This window comes from Melospiza georgiana, chromosome Z (assembly GCF_028018845.1).
Source record: "Melospiza georgiana isolate bMelGeo1 chromosome Z, bMelGeo1.pri, whole genome shotgun sequence".
Classification (NCBI taxonomy): domain Eukaryota; kingdom Metazoa; phylum Chordata; class Aves; order Passeriformes; family Passerellidae; genus Melospiza; species Melospiza georgiana.
In genome coordinates, this window is record NC_080465.1 from 48,046,560 (window position 1) to 48,069,282 (window position 22,723).

A 22,723-nucleotide genomic window follows, 5' to 3' on the forward strand; every position below is an offset into this window, starting at 1 on the left:
GCCCCCTGTCAACCCAAATATTCTGAATCATTAGTGGTTCATTTTATTCACCCTGAGAGCTGAGTAAGAACTTTCTCTTCTGATCCTGCCTTGTACCTTTCCAGTGTGACAAAAGTAAAATCTCGATAAAATGCTGGAACAAGATAGCATCCTTAGGACCTTCATTACAGAAAAGGATGGTTCCCGAAGCCAGGAAATATCTGGAACAAAAAGGCAATGGCTAATTGCTCTGTTCTTGTAATTTTATTCCACAGGTGGTCATGTCAGTGAGCACCAATAAGCTTTTTGCTGACCAAAAAAATAAAAAAGACTGTATGGCAGTGCTCTTAAAACAAAGATGATATCTGGCAAAAAAAAAAAAAATTGCTAGCAGTCCCTTACCTCAACCCAGTTTTCTCCCTCATCTTAATCAACTGTCTTTAAAGCAAGAAATGTGGAAATATAAGTCTTATCTCCTACTCCTTGCTTTCCTTATTTCCATTAAAAACTTTTCAGGGTAGCAACTAGCTTTTAATATATTTAATGCAATATCCAGAATAGTGTTTAGTCTAGAGAAAAAAAGGCTGGCAGCAGGTCTCATTAATGCTTTTATTAATATAATATAAATATTTCAAGACAGGTGGCAAGAAGCTGGTACCAAACTCTTTTCAGTGGTGCCCAGTGACAGGACAAGGAACAATGGCCATAAATAAACTAAGCATGAAAAGTTTCACCTCAGCTTGATGAAGAACTTCTTTACATTGAGGGTGGCACTGGAGCAGGCTGCCCAGGGTGGTTTTGGAGGCTCCCTCCCTCAGGACATGCTCAACCCCCACCTGGATGTGTTCCTGTGTCACCTGCTCTGGGGGACCCCACACTAGACCAGGGGTTGCACACTGATCTCCAGGGGTCTTTCCCAACACTAACTATTCTCTGCTTCTGTAACACAACCACCTATGTCTGCACTAAAATTGAGACATAACAGCAATAACTGAAATACAGGAAATACATAACTATTTCATATTCCAACCTATCTATTTAATATTTTAAGCCATTAATATTAATAGCACTACAGGAAACATATTTCAGTGCAATCCTGTAATTAAGAGATCATCTGTGCACATTCAATTTTAACAAACTGTGAAAATTAATATAATTATTTCCAATGTTTTTTCAATAGCTAGAAAATTAAACAGATAAATCCATTTAATTTGTCTTTCTACAAAGAAGACTAACCAGCAACAAACATATTTGGTATGTTTTCTGAAATAGTTTCCAGTCTAGAAGTACTCCCTTGTGAACAAAAGAAAAATAGGTTAGGTAGGCCTCCATTTCTGCATATATATCATCTATTTGATAAACTAATAAAATAATAAAAGGAGATTCCACATGCAACAGAAAAGACTTTTAGATTAAAAAAAAAAATCCAAGGTCATCACTGAAACTAACAACATTAGGTAGAATATATGATTCCTATTCATCCTGGATTACAGTAAGTGCTTTGATGTAGTTTTCAATGATTCAAGATGGAAAGCTGAAGTAGTAGTTAGACTTTAGCAGGTCTCACATGACGTTTGGTTACATCTTTGTGGGAAACGCCAGACAGATCTAAACTGTCTGTTTATGCTCTGAACAGCCTGAGCCTCTACCAGCTGTGGTCTGGAGCTTGGATAGCTGCTCCCAGATGTTCTGGTGTCCCTGAATATAAAGATGTGCACTAAACCTGAGCATATTTCATTTATGAAAAAAGTGGGATTTTTCCACTTTTTTTTTTTTTTTTTGTTTGTTGGTTTGTTGTTTTGGTTTTTGGGGTTTTTCATAGTTGTTGGTTTCATTTATTTGATTTTTTTTTTTTTTATTAGAGAAAACATCTGGGATGCACAGACACAAAATATGGCCCACAGCAAGCATTCAGCCTGTCCAGGAGAGGATTTTCAAATTTTATCAGTGTCTATCTGCTTGTTTTTTAGTCAGAGACATGCTTGATTAGAATGTATGATAGTGTGAAAAGCAGGAGGCCACTCTTACTGAAGACAATTTTATTTTGCTCTGGGTAGTTTCCACTGAAGCCCACCTGCAGATAAGAGTGAAAAGTCCTAGCAATAAAGTCATTAGTCAATGATGCTTTCTGTCCCAGAGACCAACTATTTTCTGTTCAGTGTAAAGCCACGTAGGGTGGGCATCAGAACTCTTGATTATAAAAATAAATAAGGAAAATTAAAAATTAGTTTAAAGGATATCAAATCAAGATGATAAAATCCTTAAATGATTTTACACAAAGGGGCAGGAAGCTGCAGATGAAGATCCAAACATACGGACTTTGGGACAGAAGATCTTTGTCTAGACCCAACTTTGTCAGTCTGGGAAGGAACTAGGTATTTGGAGTTGTTCTCAAATTCTAATTCATAATTCTAAATTCATAGCTAATGCTATGTTAATAGGATGATATAAAAAGATTTTCTAAAGTTATATTTCAGTATACATGACATAGATGGATGACCATTAATAAAGGGGAGTATATTAGTTCCAAATACAGGTAATCACATTCTTCTTTTTATTATATTATATTCACTTCCTATGGAGAAGCAATTAAAATTTTAATAGACCAAATGAGAAATTTATGCAGTAAAGTTTTTAGGGTCATGTAAGAAATGAACCCAAATATAAATAACCAATTTGTCACAACTTTCATGTCCCACACATTCATAAGCATGTTCTTTGTATTCAGACAAGAATATCTTCATAACTGCCCTAGGGATAGGTCCTTTCATATGATCATCAAGGAACTTAAATACCATTTGACAGGAGAGATAGTATACTAGAAAAATAATAAACTTAAACATTAAATATTATATTTTACTACACTAATTTTGTTTATTTCAAACAGATAATATTATGTACATCTGTTTATTACCTTTTATTCTTATGGAAGAACTAAGCAGAAAAGAATTGATTTCCCAATTTTATCATATTTCTAGTTGTACATCACAATGATTGTATCCTCAGATACTGTTATATACTTGTACTTGAAGAAAACCTTTTCCAATTCAGGTAGGGTCACTGCCTGCTGCTATGTTTTCTTAGTCTATTTGGCAAGACCATAGAATTGGTCTAAGATGACTGTCTTCTTAGATTTAAATTCTAAAATACAGCATCTGTACTTCCACTGACTGATGTTTATTTCTAAGCAAATGAAATAAAATAAGCCCGAGGAAGAATATTATTGACTGGCATTTTAAACAAGGCAGTTCATTTTTATCTTTGATGAGCAGAAAACAAGACACATATATCATGTTGGTGTCTTCTTCATTCATGTGGTTAATGTCTGGTAAGAACAGATGATTGTTCATTAAATGAGTGGAAATGCAGAGAGGCATGAATGAGGGTGAGGGAATGCTTTATGAAAGCTACCACACACAAATGACAAAAAAAAGTATTTTAGAAATCTTAGACAAAACACACACACACAGAGAAAACTCGGCAGCTACAATAAATATTTTCAAATATTACATTCACTTTCATAAATTCAATTTTAATTCAGCTGCACTATTCCATTCACTTCTGGTTAGCTGATCCTATCTTTGTGGATCTTTTTAGTAAGCATCAGATTTTAATTAATAAATCACATTATTATAAGGTTTAGTGGTCACAGTACTTCAGAAATTGTCCATACAATTGTGCATTGTATACAGCACATTAGCTAATAGCCCACAGTCCTGATTATTTGGAAGAATCTGATACTTGCACAGATTTCCTTTTTATGCTTTGATGCCTATAGTATGCTTTGTTGGGCTTCTTTTCTTAAGTGATTTTTTAAATGTATAATAGAAATTAGTCATCTGCAAATATTTTTGTGCTCCAGATCCCAATATATATGATTTCATATTTTAAAAATTCATTGTTTTTTGCGAGTGATTCAATAGCTAAAAGGACCAGTAAAAGTCTTGAACAGGGCACATACATCTGTAGAAGGGAAAGAAGAACAATAGAGGTATAGATTGAATGTAAAATACCTGGTTCTGCCTCTTAATGAAGATACCAATTTGGTATGCTTTTGGCCAACTCTCCTTTCATTCTTCCTGATCATATATGTATCAAATGATAGGCAGACAAATAATTCCACATTACCTTAGCTCTTCATTTGAGTTAAACTGAAAGCTGTGGAATTTGACATACAATAAAACAATAAGAAAAGATCTGATGTTTATACAGTAACTACATGAATCAGTGTTTGTCCTGTGCTCCTCTCTTTAATAATGCCATGATTCTGATTGTTGCTGTGGAACTGCTACATAATTGGAGGCTTTATTGTATGGGGAATGCACCAGCTGCTGACAATGTTCCCAGAGGAATGGAGAGATATCATGTAATAGCCATCTGTGAAAGTAGAAACACTTGAGGAGAGGAAGCTGGCTGACTCAAGAGGAAATCATATGTTTCACATGAAGTTAAGAGTTCAGGGGGCTGAAAAATCTCAAAATACAAACCAAGGTTCTGATAGTAATCCTGGATATTGTATATCTTACTTGCAAAGTACGGTTATCTAACTCAACAGAAGTAAACCCCTCCTACTGTCAAATGCTGCTAAGCTAGATTTCATCAAGAATGTTCCATACCAGCTTAGACTACACCAGGGTTTTTGCAATGGGTTAAATCAGACACTTGAATTCATCTGCTGTGTGCCCTCCCTCTCATCCTCACCTAGCACTGCACCACTGACAGGAACAATACTTTATGCAAATAACTTGCAAGGGGAGTTGCTCATTATTAACATTGGCCCTTCTGAAGGTGGAAACAAACAGCATTTGGCAGCAAGAACTTTTAATGAGCCTGTCATGAGAGTTCAGCCTGCAAAACAAAAATTTATTTTTTAGCATGCTTAAGTGATTCTGTGCCTCTGCATTTCTGTTCTGTATGCCAAACATACAAATATCTTATTTAGATCCCCTTTCTCACTACAAGTTTTACTCATTTCATAATACAGCTTGTTCTATGTGCCATAAACCTGGCACGAGTAAAGAAGGATTTCTTGGGTGGTGTTTATATCTCTGCTTCACATCCACATCATTTGAAGGCAAGGCAAACAGAAAGATAAAATTAGAAATATGAGTTGGGTGAATCCTCAATTTGCAGGCCAAATTTTTCTAATTCAAATTACTCTTAGAAGATAAAGAAAACTGGCACAGCAATCAAGAACCTTAGCTCCCTAACAAGTTTCATTTTTCGTTCCTGCTGTTGCTACCTTAAGGTGATTTATATACTCAATCAAAGAGATTATGTAGTTCTCTAATTTTTCTCATCTCTCCTCAGGTATTTCTGGAGTCTCAGGGAAAAAAAGGATCAAAATAAAAGTACGACAAACCATAACCCCTCCCAACCAGCCAGCCAATCAATCAAAAACCACCAAAAGAAACCCAACAGCCAAATATTCACCCCCCACTCCTTAGAACCAACTAAAGAAAAAAATTTCACCCCAAAAAGCCACCACAAAACAAACAAACAAACTCTAAAAAATAAAAATAGACAAAAAACCAATCGACAATCAAAGAAGTTATTCAAGGAGGAGTAAAAGAGGATCTCTGCAAAAATCCTATTGAGATAACACCCAGGAACAGCAGCTGTGGGTTTATATCAGAAGCAACAGGGCAGGGCACAGAGAAAGAGGACAGGGAGAAAAGCTGCTGGAGCAGGAAGAGCTGATTATCTCGGGAGCACTGTTTCTCAACAAACAGGCACATAGAAATACAGACAGATGAGCCCTTACAACAAGGAAAGGAAAACACACATTCAAAACACTTATTTTAGCTAAAGTACAATAAAAAAGATGTAACACAGTGTATTGTCAATTCAGTCTTTGTTTATGTACATATTCTCTGTCAGCAGCTCTTTCCAAATTTCTCATGGCTTTTGTCTCCCTGGAAGTCTGCCTTTTATATTCATATGTGTGTATATATATATATACACACACGTATTTATAGTTGTATAAATATATGACTGTAACCGTGAATGCACACATGTGTTTGCAGAAATATATACAAAGCATTTGGAGCTTGAAAAGTCAGCTACTGAGCTTGCCAACACATACCTGCAAACCTTATGTGCTAACCCTTATAACTCGCCACAAAATCAGAGCTGACAGCTCCTTCCTCAAACAGGAAGGATGCAGGAACATGGCATGGCTAGCTGGAAATATCTGGGATCAGAGCAGTGGGGAGAGATATTATTCCAATGTGCCTGGCAAAAAGGGGCCTGAGGGGCTGGCAAGACAAAGGTACAGCAGAGCCTGCATTGAGACACTGGCTCCTAGAAAGGAGGAATGCCCTCCTAGAAGAGCTGGCACTGGAAAAGTACTTTACTGACATATTAACTTCCTCCATCTGTGGAGCTGCTCATTGCACCTGAAATTAATATGATTTTAAATTTACTTTTTTTCTCCTTTCCTGTTCATTCTTCTCCTTTATTTTTAAGATTCACATATACGTCCATTCTCTGCAGATCAGCTATCATGCCTTCCTGACGCACAAAGTTGAGGAAAGCAGTGTGGCACTGTCTCCTTTCTAGCCCAGTGGAACTTGACCTCAGCTGCCATCAGTTCTGGCCTCAATTTTTGAACCCTGCTGCCATTTCAGTGCACGGCCCCCTCTTTTCCCACCAGAGGCCGTAGTTTTATCCGGTCTTCACTTTGACTGTCATCTGTCCTAATTTGCTGGATGTGAGGATTAATTCCTCCGGTGCTTCTTCCCCATCTTCGGACATGCATTGGATCAGTAGAACTTGGCATTATCCATAAAAGCAAAACAAATTAAAATACCCCTTTATATTTTTACCAAAGTTCCTTTTAAATTTTGAGAAGAATTTCTCTTTGGAAAGGCTCAGCTTTTGCTTTCAAGATATATATATTTTTTTTGTATTTTATGACAAGTGTTACAAAATCAAGGGTTATATACTACTACCAAACACACATAGTGGAAATAATGACCTTATAAAATCTAATTTTCACTTCATGTAGTAGTAGTACCATATAGTAGTAGTACACTTCATGTAGCAAGTATATTTAAGAGTCACATTAAAGGGTAAATGGATATTGAAATGCAGTTTGTCATCACATCTACAGGGAAAAAAAAGAGATAACTTTCTATTTGTATTATTTTGAAACACTTGTAAATCAAAATGTAAAAATTTCCTCACCTTTTCCAGTAAAATAATGAAGCAACAGAGAACCATTCTGAAACAAAATGGTTCTATACAATCCAAACCAACAAAGTTGTAACAACTATCTTTGTTTCACAGGCAGTCATTACCATTTGGGAAGCAGCATATGAAAAAAATGTGATATTCTTAGTTTTGTCATGTTTTGTTTTTTAAAACTCCTGCTCCCAGTCCTGAGATTGTATAAGAACAGCAATGGTTTTTTTTGTTGTTTTTAATCCTTATATTGAGGTACCAAAAATGTGTCATGGTGCATAATGAAAAAAAAACCAACAAAACTTTTAATATAAACTGAAATTAATGTATTATCAATAAAATATTTGCTAAACCCAAAATAATTTCAGAATACTGAAATTGCATTGAATTTTGGAAAGGCCTAAGCTGATCAGAAGGACATGCATTTCAATGAAAAGAAGAAGAAATGTAAGATCTGTGATAACATTACAAGGAACAGTAATCTTAAAAACCTTATACTCAACTACAGACAAGCTTCAGACTTTAGAGAGTGTCCTTAAACTCCAGGAGTGTATGTGGCAACTTGGACACTAAACAGTGGCTGTCACACAGTGGGATGGGTATGGCTGGAAAGGTCATTCCTAATGCTGTCAGACCTATGCCTATTCCTATTAGAAGAATAAGAACTAGAGCTGGTTCATCCACAGATGAAACATACAAAGGCATAGATGCCTTTCATTTAGCAGTGAGCAGAAAAAAATCACTGATCTATATTAGAAGTTAACAGCCTTAGAGACAAGTTGACTACTATGATATAAAAACAATGTTGAGGGATATTGGAATGCCAGAGTATACTGCTCTTCCCATTTCTACACTTTGATATATACTTAAAAATCTTTTTGATTAACTGCTTTTCTCTAGAAATTTTTATTCACAAAATAATAACCTTTCATCTTTCTCTTCCCCTTGTTATTCATTCCTGTTCGGCATCTTTAACAGCTTTCTCTATTAATATTCATTATTCATATTTAATTAACTTACCCTTATTATTCAGGATGAATTAGGATCCACTGATAGCAAAAAGTTTGACCAGCCATTTTGATAACAGTTCTATGTTAGTGGCTCATTGCACTGAAAAAATTTCCATAATAGTGCCATCATATTACAATATTATGCAAATATTCGTGCCCTGATTAGCTAACAGCACCACTTGGCTATTGAGAGCTAAGAAAATAACTCTTTCCTCATTGCAACAGTGAACTTACCATATTTTGTTCTGGATGCTTTTTAGAAGCACTGTCTTATAACACTCCAACTCCAAGAGAAAAATGACCTCATAGTAAAAAGGACATTTTAAAACCATAAACCAAGCCTTCTTGCCAGAAACTCTCTCCCCACCTCTACTCTTTCTTGTGATAAGCCTCTCTGTTTAAATCTGCAGTGAAGTTTCTCTCATTGGGAACAAATTACAGAAACATTCCTATTAAATATTAATAACCTTCCAAACCTCCCCAGGAGTAAATGAATGCACTTCAAGTCAGAATATTAAGTTTAAAAACATTTTTAAAGGCTCACTGGAATTACTATGAACTTGTACTTTTACAATATTTTCTTTGAATTTAAAATCTATAAAACTGAAAGGAGACAATTTGCAACACAGAACTAGACACATTTTGCCCACTTTAATAAAAAAATCTATAAATGCATTATTTATTGAAGGGTTCAGGCATGGCAGAAGTCCAATCCATCCAGAACTTATATAAAGGCTGATAAAAGGCAGAACTTGGTGATTTAGAATAAAAATACTGGGCTACAGTGCTAGAGTGCTACAACAGCTTCTTTCTAACTTGAGAACAAAATGCTGCTTTAGAGCTGTCTGGAAGATTCCTAGTAGGAGGATCTACAGGTAACTTCTGCATGTTCTCCATCTGTGGCACCATTGTTTCCTGGGGAAAGCATAAAGATACCACAGGAAATTCTGGAAGTTCTTTGTTTATCAGACCTTAGGCAGGTATTTTATTTTCTAAGGCTCAGCTGAAAAAGCACTTGTTATTTTCTGGACAACCTCACCAGTGATGCATCCAAAGCACAGAATGCACCACCCTCTGTCCACCAGCAACACAGTCCCTTCATGTACTTCCTGGGACTCTTCCCTCCACTGACTCAGAGCTATTGAGAGGTGTGTTTTCAGGATTCTCTCCACCAACCTCTCCCACTTTTGAATCCTTTGTTTTCCAACAGTTTGTTATCCCTTTTTTACTGCACAGGAGTCCACCATGGCTTTCAGACAGTTATTGACAAAAACACGATTTAAGAAAGACCACGAATCTGGCTCCAAGTCTTTTAGACTCGGAATGACTACTCTAGTTCTTTCAAAGCCAATCCTTAATTACCGAATCTTTCAAGATGCTGGAAAACACTTTTTCCTTATCCTTAATTATTTTGGTTTCCTTGCGCTAGAATTAAGAGGACACATTTGCTATAATATAAAGATACTTTTGTTATCAATATGCTGCCAGAATTATCTACATGTAAGATTTATCTACCAGTTTGGGGAAACTCTAAATTGGATCGAAGTCACAAAAAAAAAGTCTCATCAAAGCAAGATGGAACTCTTAGATACACTATAAGCACTCCTAAAATCTCTTCACTAAGTAAAGAAAGTTTAAAGATGTCAAATAGATCCAACAATTTAATCTACTACATTATGTGAGAGTGGGGTTTTGTGCAAAAATATATCATTTCCATCCAAAACAAAAGGACATTTTGTTCTTTTGCTTGTCAATAAATACTTCTGAACTATGGCTGCATATCCAAAGGTCATGCTTAGAACACTTCTCTATTGTCCTGATATTTGGTGAGAGACATGTAAGTGAAGAGAGCACAGGTTTTCCTCACAAGAAAATAGTTATTGAGCATGAAAATGTGTCAGCAGCTGACACTGTTTAATGCACACCCACCAATCATGTCTGTTATTTTGCTATGGTTTAAAACAGTAAACTATTAAAGAGTGAGTTATAAAAAGAAGTTAAATACGTCAGGTGTGGTTAATCTATGAATCTTGAATTATTTCAAGTACAGTGCCCTTATATTTGCATTCTCTTTGTAGGGAATTCTGTTATAAAGTGGCGTAATTAAATCAGATATCATCTAAATTGCTGTTTAATTTGGCCCTTGGTCTCTCTTTTTCTTTTAGGTCAGACTGTTTGAGAGCTGTGTGTCTAGCATATGCATAAGCATATTTAGCAATTCTAATGACTTTGTAATTTTAAAATCAAACTTTGGAGAAAAAAACACAATCTTACCAGAAAGTGTAACTGCCAAGCCTGGGAAGGGAAAGGGAAAGGGAAAGGGAAAGGGAAAGGGAAAAAGGCGAAAAATTTCATTTGGAAGTGATAGTCCCAATAAAATTTCAGTTGAAAGAGACTGTACAACTGTCTGAGCATCTCAGGCCTGTCCAAAAGATACAGCAGGATCTAATGAGCATTGTCCAAATGACTCTCAAACACTGACAGGTTTAGGGGTATGGACCTCATCTCTAGGAGAGAAGGAAATATTATTCAAGAGTTTCTTCAATAGACTGAGCAATAAGTGAAGCAAATAAAAGGTATCAAAGGTGAAGTTTATTAACTAGGAAATTTTCCTCCTATATTTATATTTAAAAAAGCACCAGGCAAACAAAACAGCAGCAAGACCTCTACACTTCAAGGAAAAGCCTTTGAAGTTTTAGGAGTGTCCATGGAACCTGGCAAGAGAATATGGACTGATTCTTAACAGAAAAGTATGTCACAAACTTTATAAATGCATAAGTAGGCTGATGCACTTTGATAAAGAGACATTTCCAAAAATCTTGATGCAGAGAAGTAATTTTTATAAGAAATTCAAGCTTCAGGTGCTTTGCTGGATGATGACTAGAACAGTAATCACATTCAAGATTAGATAATCACAAATATTAGATGAGCTAACAGTACTCCTTGGACTTCTAAGAAAATCTAATTTTTTAGACATAGGTAAAGAAACAGAGGTGATGGCTAACAAAATATGAAAAACTAATATTTTACATTTAGAATTTCAGAAAAAAAGTGAAGTTCCTAATTCTTTATAATTTAAAAGTGATTAACATCTTTACTTTTTACATATGAATAACAGTTTGCTGTGACTCACAGACAGTAAATAATAAGATTTATTATTATTATTATTATGAAATGGAATAGATCACATAAAAAGTTCATTATTTTACTGCTAAATTAACTGAAGAAATAATACTAGCAGTTGGGATTATTGATGCAAGGTTATTTCACTGGAAAATGCTGGACTACTCAAATTAACTTTTGCTGAAGTTTATGTTTTGTGTGAAAGATTTTATTACAGCAGGTAATTGGATCAAAGTCCATCAAGGAATTACTGGCCAAAATCTTAAAATAACTCCCTCTAGAAATATGTCAAAGGATGTGTCCCTGGATCTATAGAGATCCAGGGAGTTGAAGAATCATAAAAACGTTTCCTGAAAGACATTCTTGGACATGGAAAACATGCCTTTTGCTGTCTGGTTTGGGGTTCACATTTAGAGGTTTATAAATCACAACATCTACAAAGGCCTGAGATGCTCTGCCACTTTACACCTGAGAATTTATGCAATTATTTTGATGACTCACTTCGAATGTGTGATCCAAAAATGACAGATCCTTTTAGAATCCAAGGAGATAGATCTCTCAGTTTTCTGAGGAGCTCACAGTGTTTTTTATTTCACAGAACAAACTTTATCTTCCTTTGCCTTGTTTTTTAAGCAAGTGAAACAGTTAATTATGAGATCAATTAACATGACATTTTCAAGCGGAACACAATCGGAGAAAAAAAGTCTCCTTGCTTTTGTAAATACATAGTTGCACCGTATCCATTCTTAATTTTATTTTTGGTAGCAAAATGTATATTTAAAGACAGAAAAACAGAATCCTTAATTGTAAATTAATTAACTATTTAGAAAAAAACAAAACCATTTATGCTGATATAAGTGAAGGCATAGAATCCTATTAATCCTGAAACTGCAATGTCATCATAAGAGCTCAAATCAAATACCATATCAAAACAACGAAGAAATTTAGACTTGTCAGGGTAGAAGGGCCTGAGTGAAATGCATAATTCCTTCCTAAATATTATATAATTCTTTTATTTATTAGTGGGCAGAAGGATTGCCACAGTTTATTTGAAGTTTTGAATGCAAATATTTCAATAAAATGAAATGTTCTGGTATAAATAATTTCTAGAGGTAGGATTTAGATCATATATGATGAGCTATAATTAGTGTTATTCTTCTGCTGAGATTCTTGAACGACAGGTGTTCTTTCAGAAATCAGAATTATTCTGTCTTAATGCATCATAAAGGAATAGGAAATTACTGTCTAATGGAAGCAAAAAAATGACCAGCTGTGAAATCTGTAGCAAGTGTAATTATAATCAGAGCTACATTAAAGCACTAGCTACTTCAAAACCAGACATTGGGCTTATATACAGTCAAAGAACAATCTAAAAGCAAATTGAGTGTAAATAACTTTGAAAGGGCTTTGCTGCCTACAGTGCACCACTGACTACATTGAAGTAGTGGATGTCTGATCACAAGAATTCTACTTTAATTTATACACTGTGATATTTTTCCTATAATTTAAAATATCAGTAAAATTAAGAGACAGCTTCCCGAAAACCACCATATTCTACTACATCTCTATTCCATTCCTTCCTGGGAAACCTCTTGTAACTCTCACATAATAGTGGTTTTAGAGTAGTAGTAGGAGGAGTAATAGTAGCAGGGTTTACTAATTTGTCAAAAATATAGTCCCAAATGTGAGTGCTCCTGTGTACATACGGCAATTTATAAGTATATATACATATAATATGACCATATGTATATAACACAAATAATAAATATTTACTATTCCTATTGTGATATAAAGAGGTGTGGTTTTTTGTAAGCATGCCCTATATATAATGCCTTTATGTTACGGAAGAAGAAAGCAAATTTTTCACATTGCAAATTTGTGTCTACAGTCCAAGAATTCTTACTGACCTCCTCAAAGCATGAGGAGAAGGAAATACATTTCTCTATAATTGTTCCTTTATACATTTGCATTTCATTAACTATAAACAAAGAGAGGAATTACCTAAGAGAAGAACTAAATTCAGGAGTGTGAATCAGATCTGCAAGCATACTAGGACATTGGAATTATTTTGGATTCATATATTATTTACCAAAGAAATTTTTAAGTTAAATGTAAAAGGTAGCAAATTAAATTACTCTTTTTCAAATACAGATTAGACTAAAAATATTTTAAAAGCCATGCCAATAAATCCCCTGATAGAGCAGCTTTTAAGTACACAGCAGAGAACATAATACAGGTTCCTTAACAATGCCTCTCCAGGCTTCTTTCATTGCAAAAGACACCTTTTTTGGGTGGATTTGTATTTTTCCTTGATGCAAACTGTGCCTTTGCTGTAACCTGAATAGAAAGCCCAGCAATCTGTTCACTGATTCTAGTACTGACCAGCATATTAACTGGAAATTGCATTTACAGACATTAAGCCACATATTCTTTGATCCTAGATAAAAACTGGAAATTTTTTCTACCCTGATTTGATTAAATTGTGGGACATGTTATTTCATTGTGCAGACATAACTGAATAATCATCCATCAGCTGACAAAATGCTTCTGTGACTGAAAAGGCAGACTGACAGCCAAAGGGGAGACTTGAATAAAGATCAAAGTGAGAACTGATCCCAGAAAGGAGGGTTGGGGCTTTTTCCTAACATATAGTTTCTACTATACTGTGATGGGAAAAAAAGTCTGTTCATTTTACATGTAAGCATACTCAAAGATTGTTGCTTTGAAGATAATTTGCCAGGGTTGTTTACTAGGAATCTCCATATAGGCTCCCAGGGGCCTCTGTTTCAGCCCACAGCACACAGCTCAAACAGAAGTTAATAATTTTCCTAAACCAAACTGCTTTGAATTTCACAATCACATTTATGGATGAGCAGGGGCAACAAATGAATGTGAGGAGCACATGATATTTTTTCCCATTCCTCCCCTTTTAATTTTCAATGTGATGAAAATATGTTCTTTGTGATACATAACTTTGTCTAAGATGGATATACTACAACCTTTTGGTTTCACATTACATATCATTTGATGCCAGGTACCATCAAAGTTACTGGATGCTGCAGGAAGTATATGTTCTCCAAAACTGTGAAACCAAACTTCTCTAATGTACAGGAGTTCCTGAGTACTTTAGGTACTTAGTCTTCAAAACTGTGAATGAGGACAGCTCTGTGAGTCATCATTAGATGTTCAAGAAGATTGAACAGGTTCAGGTGGATCCAGTATAAATGTTCAGAATGAAGTAAAACATGTACTTCATTATGCAATGTATAGAAATATTAAGTTCAAACAATAATTAATTTAGATTTTTAAATCACAAATTCAAACAAAATGTACTCAATTTAGCCACTTCATACACCCAAGAAGGATCTTAATCTCACAGAACAATTTAACTGAACTTGGAGCAAAATTACCAACAACAAAAATTACTGTCTGCCCTCAAATCTTTTATTAGACTTGCCATATGCTTATCTAAAATAGAATAACTAGAACATCAGAGTCACCCTGTATTTTATCAGAACATCTTGTGAATTAACAAGTCTTTGGAAACACTGCTGAAAATAACTCATTAAGTCCATTTCAATAATGTGTACCACAAAAGCGTTTAATAACAAACCTATTATATTTAATTATACACTAAATATAAATTCTCCTTTACAAAAAACAACGTATACAGATTCAAGCATAAAAATGTAAATTCCATTTTTTATAGAATATTTTAGACTAAATCTTAACAAAGAAAGCATACACGGCAGAAATATACTGTTTAAGATGGGTGATATACTTTCAACTCATGACACTCAAACATCTTTCTTCTCTGCTGACCATCACCCCAGGACTTGGGCAGCATGATCAGGGCTAGTGAAGTCTGAACTGACTGAAGTGTGGCAGGAAGTGTGAGCAAGGGTCTGAGATCATGATGCATTAGTTACAATAAATGATCTTGGGTCCTGACTGATGACCTAAGATCATTCACACTCTATTGTGGTCTCCTATTAAAACTTCACTGAATTGAGAAAGTTCAGAATTGTTTGGAGGTTGAATTGTTTGTTTATATTTTAATTCTCTAATTTGTATAACAGAATGCTGAAGACTAAAGCTAGAAAAATCTCTTTAGGCTGCATTTTTTCTTTCTCAGTGCTCAACACAACTCCTACACTTTGCTTTTAAACATTATGTATTTCCCCCTCTGTCTTCTCTTTGACTCTTAAAGCTCCTTTGAGCATTTATAACCTGTTCTTCTCTAAAGAACAAAGAAATAGGTAAACTGCATACCTCCTCGGTGGAGTGTTTGAAACACAGAATATCTTGAATGAATTATCCATGCAGAGTGACACAGAATGTTAAATCCAAGACCTCTTATAATTGTGCCAGTTTCTCTCTTCCCTTCCAACTTTCCTTCTGAGAAGTGACTACATCCTTAGTACAGCACTCATTTGCCCCTAAAATAGTAAAATCTGCTGCATAGTATCATTCCATCCTTTCCTCACAAAGAAAGCAATTGCAACACAATGTCTGACTGAAAAAAAAAGATGCCTGACACTATTATATTAGTTACTTTAATTCTCAGAGGTGTGTAATGGGTATTTCATTAGTACACAAAAAAAATTCTAGTATTATTAAAAATTAATTGACATAGGGCTAAGCACTAGATTTTATGAAAGATACAGTTAAAAGTGTTTACTTCTGTAAGTATAGATAATTTTTTCTAACAAGTATCATGTATTTCGCATCTAATAAGTGTCTGTGGTTTATATATTACATACCATACAGAATAAACTTATGAATTGTATCTGTATCATTAGGACACAACAACATAGTTAATGTCCTCTGACATTTAGCATATAAAAATGCATTCTATATCAATTCAATTTATAACTTCAACAAAAATTTAGATAAAGATTAGATTATATTGCATTACAAAGCTTTTAAGAATCAATCATGACTTTGCCAATTAAAAACCTATCACATTCAAATAGCTTTTTAGTTAAGCAGGGGCCAGGATCATAAACGCTGCATATTTTTAGGGGGATTCTCATGCATTTCCAAGAAAATCAAAAGGATCGTTTACCCAAGTTGCTGAAAATTGAAAATTTAGCATGAAAATTAGTAACTTCAAAAAGTAATTGCCAGCCACAGTAAGGAGGATGTGCTACAGAGTGAATTCAAGACCTATCAGCAGAAGGGGAATCTGCAAACATCCTGCTGATGAGGCTTTCTGGTTCAGCTCCACTGCAGCATCTTAGGCCTTCAGGCCTGCTGAAAGTTACCCTCTTCATTTTCGGAATCTCTTGTCCCAGCTGGCGGCCACTGCCAATACGTGACAGCACAGCATTTGTCAGTTTGGGGATGGCCAGCTGGATGCTCTGCTCTGGCTGTTCATCACACCTCAGTGCACTGAGAAGAGCTGTGCATTGCACAGCCCCACAGCATAACCAGCTTCTGTTTACTACCTATGGCACTTCATCCACTCCCTCGTCCACTCTACTATATTTTTATCTCATTTTCTCCCTGTCTGCTTGTACTGTGCATGAGGCAGCTTCCTTAGCTCTGCATTTAGCTTGATCTCACCTCAGTTTTTTGCTGTACTTCTGCTATACTGCTTACTGTTAGCCACTGGCCTCCCATAATAACCTGTAGTGAAGTGCCCCGTTCCACCTCTAATTAGTATCACACTGAACTGCTCAGAGCCAGAGCCAGGCACACCCCTGAAAAACAGGAAGCACAGTATGGAGAGTGCTGCAAATAAAGAGCAGTACTATAATTGTGATTCACATTTTCTGTGCAAAGGTGTACAACATGAGTCATATGAAGTGGTGCTCTGAAAGTCATCTAATTGTTTGTTCTATGCTCTTTCCAGCCCCTGATGAATGCTGCCAGAAGGCAATCTATAAATTACATTAACGTAAGTAAGGTCATTTGAACTACACAATATGTAGCTGAACACAAAAAAGATGGCCTAATTTGAAGAAATTCCCCACATTTAATAAAAGCTGTGGATACAGCTAATATCTATTTGGATATTCAAATACATGTTCATGTGTTTTGTGGTAATTTAGTTGTTAATATTCAGTATTTGCTATTAGCCATTTCTCTTTTGTAGATACAACACATAAATACATGGTTGTGACCTCTCTCCCAAAACCCAGGGACCATCAGGTATCTCTTCAGTTGTACCACTGCTGTGTGGACACGTATGAAAGAGAATTCAAATGTCGCTATACAATCCACACCTTTCTTGCCTGGCTAACAAGACATGTGCCCACCTTACCATTTTTAATAGTCCTCTTAATGATGCAATTATATGTGTGTAAAACTTTCCCCTACTGTCTAGGTCAAGCCTCTCTATTGTTATTGTAAATATATTTGGAAATGGCAAACCAGGAATGCCGATAATTAAATCCCGAGGAGTTTCCCTTAATAACAGCTTTTGATGTGCTGACAGTATTGAGCTCAGCACAAAACACTGCAGCTACTGCCACCTTTCTCATGGAAACCTCAGTTCTGTGGTGGTTATGGTGTCAGTCACCATTTTTACATGGTAACCTCACAGATCCAGGCAGGACATAAAAGAGATCAGAGCCTGGAGAGTCCAATTAATTAATACCCACCTTTCAGGAAAGTGCTCTTATCACTTGACTCTCCACACCTAGTGAATGCCGTTACTCATCTCTGGCCTTAGGAACACAGACAGACATTAAAGGAGACTTAATGTCTTCTACAGATAAACACAAGACTTACCTCCAGAGCCTAGAGGTTGGACTTTTTGTATGAAGAAGAGAACCATGTCTCTGACTCCTGGCAGCAGTTAACATTGATTTTGACTCCATAGATTAGGAATAAGCTGGTTATTCAACATGTAGATAAAGAAAATAAAAGCCACTTAAATCTAGCAATGTTTTAATGCATTTACTGAGTTAGAGGAAGGGATTTCTGAGCTAGACTTTGCTGACATCTACTTTTTAAAAAATCTGTTCCTAACACTAATACTATTTTATATATCCTACAGAGAATTCTGGGAATCTAGGGAAAAATTAAAAATAATAACTATAATAAAATTCCTTTGCATTTCCAATTCCTCAATTTATTTTTAACAATTTAATACATTTTTTAACCAAATCTAGGCTCTCTTTTCCATGAAAGGTTAAACCAGACAATCTTTTATGTTTTCTGTTTTTATGCTATGACTTGTGTAATAAATTCATGTAAATACAAACACTAAAAAAAAAGTTATAAAGTTATAAACCTCTGCTGCAGATTAACAGCAAAAAACCCAGTAGCACATCTCAGCGTCTATATGGTGGTGAATAGCCACTGAGCTTTGCAGAGAGTTCTTTCATAATCACTTCATTAAATTGGCCATGTTTTCACCACAACTGACATGTGCTACTGTACCATGGTTATTTAAAATTTCGAATAAAAGCAGAAAGAGTCAGTCCCTAATTTAATCAGGAAAAAACAGCAGAGATCTTGAATATGTGACAGCGCCACTAGCTTACAAAAAAACTCAAAAAATAAAATCAAAGGAGGCCAACATTTTGACTGTTTACAAAGACATGAGTTACTGGAACTTTTGTTTTGTAATAGGAAATTTGAGCTGCCAATTCTAGATAAGCATTGAAATTCACTATTTATTCCTTAAATAGACTAACTTCTGAGCTGAAGCTCTTTCTAAATTAGAGAAATATCAGTAGCTCATAAAATACCTATTTGATTTTTAACATTAAGGATAAAAAAAACCCCAAAATCTGCATGGAAGATTAACTCTTAAATCTTCCCTTTTTTCTTTTTATTTTGTGTTGGATTTGTATTGTTTCCATGGTGGATATTTACTTCACTAGCACACCAAATATTGTATTGCAAGTTTAGGCTGAGCTAAAGAGGTCTGTAAGTCACTACTTTGTAGAGTCTAGTAAATGAACTAAAATAGAGAAGGTTTTTCTGACATATATGTAAGCTATCATAAGAAATTTTTTATAATTCATTTGATTGATAGCTTTCTTTCTAAGCTATTACAAATATATACTTTTCTACATTGTGCCTTGAGGTAGCAAACTGAGTGAAAAATACTGTAACATATTTAATTTATGTGATTGTAATTCCACACTTGCTACTGGAATTGCACTTCAAACCCACATAATGAATAAATGTTTCTTACCTAAGATAAACAGCTAATATTAGCTTGGTTCTGGTTTTGTTCATGACCCTCAAGGCTGACAATCTGTCAGCATGAAGGTTTTCATCACTTACATTAAGGGGGTGCTTTGTTTCTTGTCTTTATAGTTCTTCTAACAATTAATAAGAGATTTATTTTCCATTTAGTTAAAATGGAAAATTCTGTGATTTAAGTCATACATCCAACATATGTCTAAGAAGCACTGACCAAGACTGCTACAATTTACGAGATTAAAAAAATACTTACCTCTGGTTTTTAAGTTGAGAGTCCACTATTTTTCCCTTTGTGGAGGCCCTAGGCACCCAGAGCAATGAATTTTAATTATTTATGTTTCTAAACATGGCACAGGCAGACTACCTTATTTAAAATTATCTCTCTGTGCATTTTTAATTTCCTTCTTTTCATGAGTAATTGCAAGGTTTTATATTTATATGGATTTCCAGCAAGATCATCAAGCCTGCTGCAACAGATGGATCATTTGGAAAGGGCTGTAGAATTAAACTTACTGTACCTCCAGAATAATTTTTATGATAACAAACTGAAGTGACGCCAACTGCTTTGCACTTTTTTATTCTTTTAGAATAATCTAATTCCTCAAACAACAGATCAAATTATTGTGAATTCTAGCAGAAAAGCATACATTTATTTTAATTCTTTACTTTCCTAATGAATTTTTGTAAAGGTGGATCGCATTACAACATTTGCATTAACATTTGCATTACCAGCTACATATTTTTAATCATCAAGTATTGCTTATTTACTGTTTATATGTAAATCACTAATGAAATTGTCGTAACACCAGACACTAAAAGAAAGAGCCTTTCATGTCCAATAAACTATTTGTAGCAATATTCCCACATTATCTATCCTGAGAAACTCATCTCACAAGAAAAACAGAAAGCACCTTTCCAGGAAGAAAGCAATATCTTTGTACCTTGAACTCCTACAAAAATGAGACAAGGACTGATTTCTTCATGCTACAAGGTATCTACCCATAGCTTCCTGCTAAGGGAGAGGAAATGATTTAGACAGTCTCCTTTAAATATGGATAATTTATTCAAATTTAGCACTTACTCAAAAGCTCATAGGTAAAAATCTGAAAACTGTTTCAATTTCATGAAAAACACATCAACACAATTGTCAGCTTTAATATTATGGCTATTTAACTGAAATATTAAAGTTTTATATTTCCCTTTTATGAAGGAAAACTATTTAAACAATTTTAAGATAATAACATGCATGTGAAGCCTTTTTTTTTTTTTTGCTTTGAGGGTTTTGGGATTTTTTCTTTGTTTGTTTTGTTTATGAGGTGTTGATTGTTGCTGGTTTTGTTTTAGACAAAACCCCTGAAGGTGATACAGCTTGTATTATACCTCAGTACAGAAAATATTCATCTTCTCTGCATTTGTCCATGTCTCAAGAATAATAGCTAATAACAAATCAATACATGTCCACTGCTTTCCATTGAAACAACTTAAATACTAAAAAAGTAGTCTTTTGGTGTATTATAGATTGATTTTTAAATAAAGTATGTCTAGTGAAGACTTGTGGAAAATACATTAAGTTATCAGAAGAACAGGATTCTGCTAGAAATTTTGTCTTTTTCAGCTGTATTTTAGGAACTTCTGAGTTATTTGCTAATGACATTTATGGTTCCATTAATATAAGAGAACAAATGGGAGTATAAAACTGATCCAGATCCAGAACAGGCACCTTGGCAATCCTTTACTCAATTACCCGGAATGTACGTTTATAGAATTAATTTGACATCATAGCTGTACATAACTTGCTGGATGGCAGACACTACTGATTTAATTTAAGATTAAAGCAACTTGGGTAAATATGACATAAAGCTTTTGCATGCAATGGGTTCTCAAACATTTATCAAGCAAATTTGATACAGTGAAGTTTTTACATCAGTGCTTTCTATATGCAGTGGTGTGGTCACGACTGCGATTCAAAACTCAGTGCTGTACACAGAGTATTATATTCTCAGAAATCCACAGTGTCTGAAGCATTTTCACAGTGCAATAGAATTAGATGTTCCACTTGAAGTTGGTCTAAAATAAGCTCTGAAGTGTATTGAAAATGCATAAGAGCCCATCCATATTAAAAAACTGTCTTGCACAGGTCCTGCTGGGCCTTAAAAACAAAGCTGTATAAGAAATGTTAAGAACACTCATGGGTTGCTGCTATGAGACTACAAAGGCCTGAAGAAGATCTCATGAATAACTAGTCAATTCATAGATATCTGAATGTAAATGCTCCTTCTCTATACAAATTTCATACACTTGGTTTACCTCTTAAATATTGATATTCTCTGATTTTCATCCTCAGTTACTGTTTGAGTTGGGTCCTGGAGGCTAGCTAAAAACACAAATTAAGTTGGCACTTGGGGATGGGAAACTTTGAGTTGCAACTTCCTCCAACTTTAACAGAGGTTGTAGGGAGAAGAAGCAGTAGTAAAAGTGTAGCCAAATCAGAAAGAACACCTAGAAGGTGAAGCAAAAGAGTTAAGAAAGGTCTGGCTAGGTGCACAAAGAGAAGTAAACACATGCTCCAAGGCAAGATACAGTTTGAAGACAGATAAAACAAGAAACCACAGAATCACACAGGTTTCCCAGCTTGAAGCAGGTGTGACAGAAGAAAGGCCCCAAAGTCAGCCAGAGAACACAGAAGCTGATATACAGATCAGGACAGAGCCAAAGACAGGGGCAATAAAAAAAAATCTGAAAAGACTATCAACTGACTAAATAACAACAGAAAACAGCTGAGGTTCCCTTATACATTAGCAGGAAAACAAAGTCAGGGGTACAGGCGAGGGATTTGCTAGACTGTCAGCTGCTTAGGATGACAACTGAAGCTATCTGAAAGACTGACAGCTGGGTTAAAGCCTGATGGAGAGTCTTTAAATGACACACAGCTTTCATGTTCCACAAAGTGTTGTAAAATTATTCTTCTGAGAGTTTCTTTTTATTGCTGTAATAAAACAAGGATGGTCTATAAAGAGAATATTGTATCCTATTATTACATTAACTTCAAAGAATGATGCTGTTTCCTCTTAAGGTCCATACACTGGCCTCCTTATGGGAAAAGAATGCCCCATATTAACTAGTCATTCAAAAGAACCCCTGAACTATCGTATGCAAAAGATTAAGGGCAAAGAAGGTCCTGGTTCATTGAGACAGCTGGCAGCAGAAAGTCTGCAGAGAAGTTTAAGAAATAAAGGCGAAGTTTCCACTGACCTTGAAGT

General features: G+C 35.1%; 1 protein-coding gene across 1 annotated transcript in view; it reads right to left on the reverse strand.

The window, feature by feature from the left end:
• Positions 1-22,723, reverse strand: part of RAB3C (RAB3C, member RAS oncogene family) — a 116,782-nt gene that overhangs the window by 60,545 nt on the left and 33,514 nt on the right. The gene's annotated exons all lie outside the window — the stretch shown is intronic.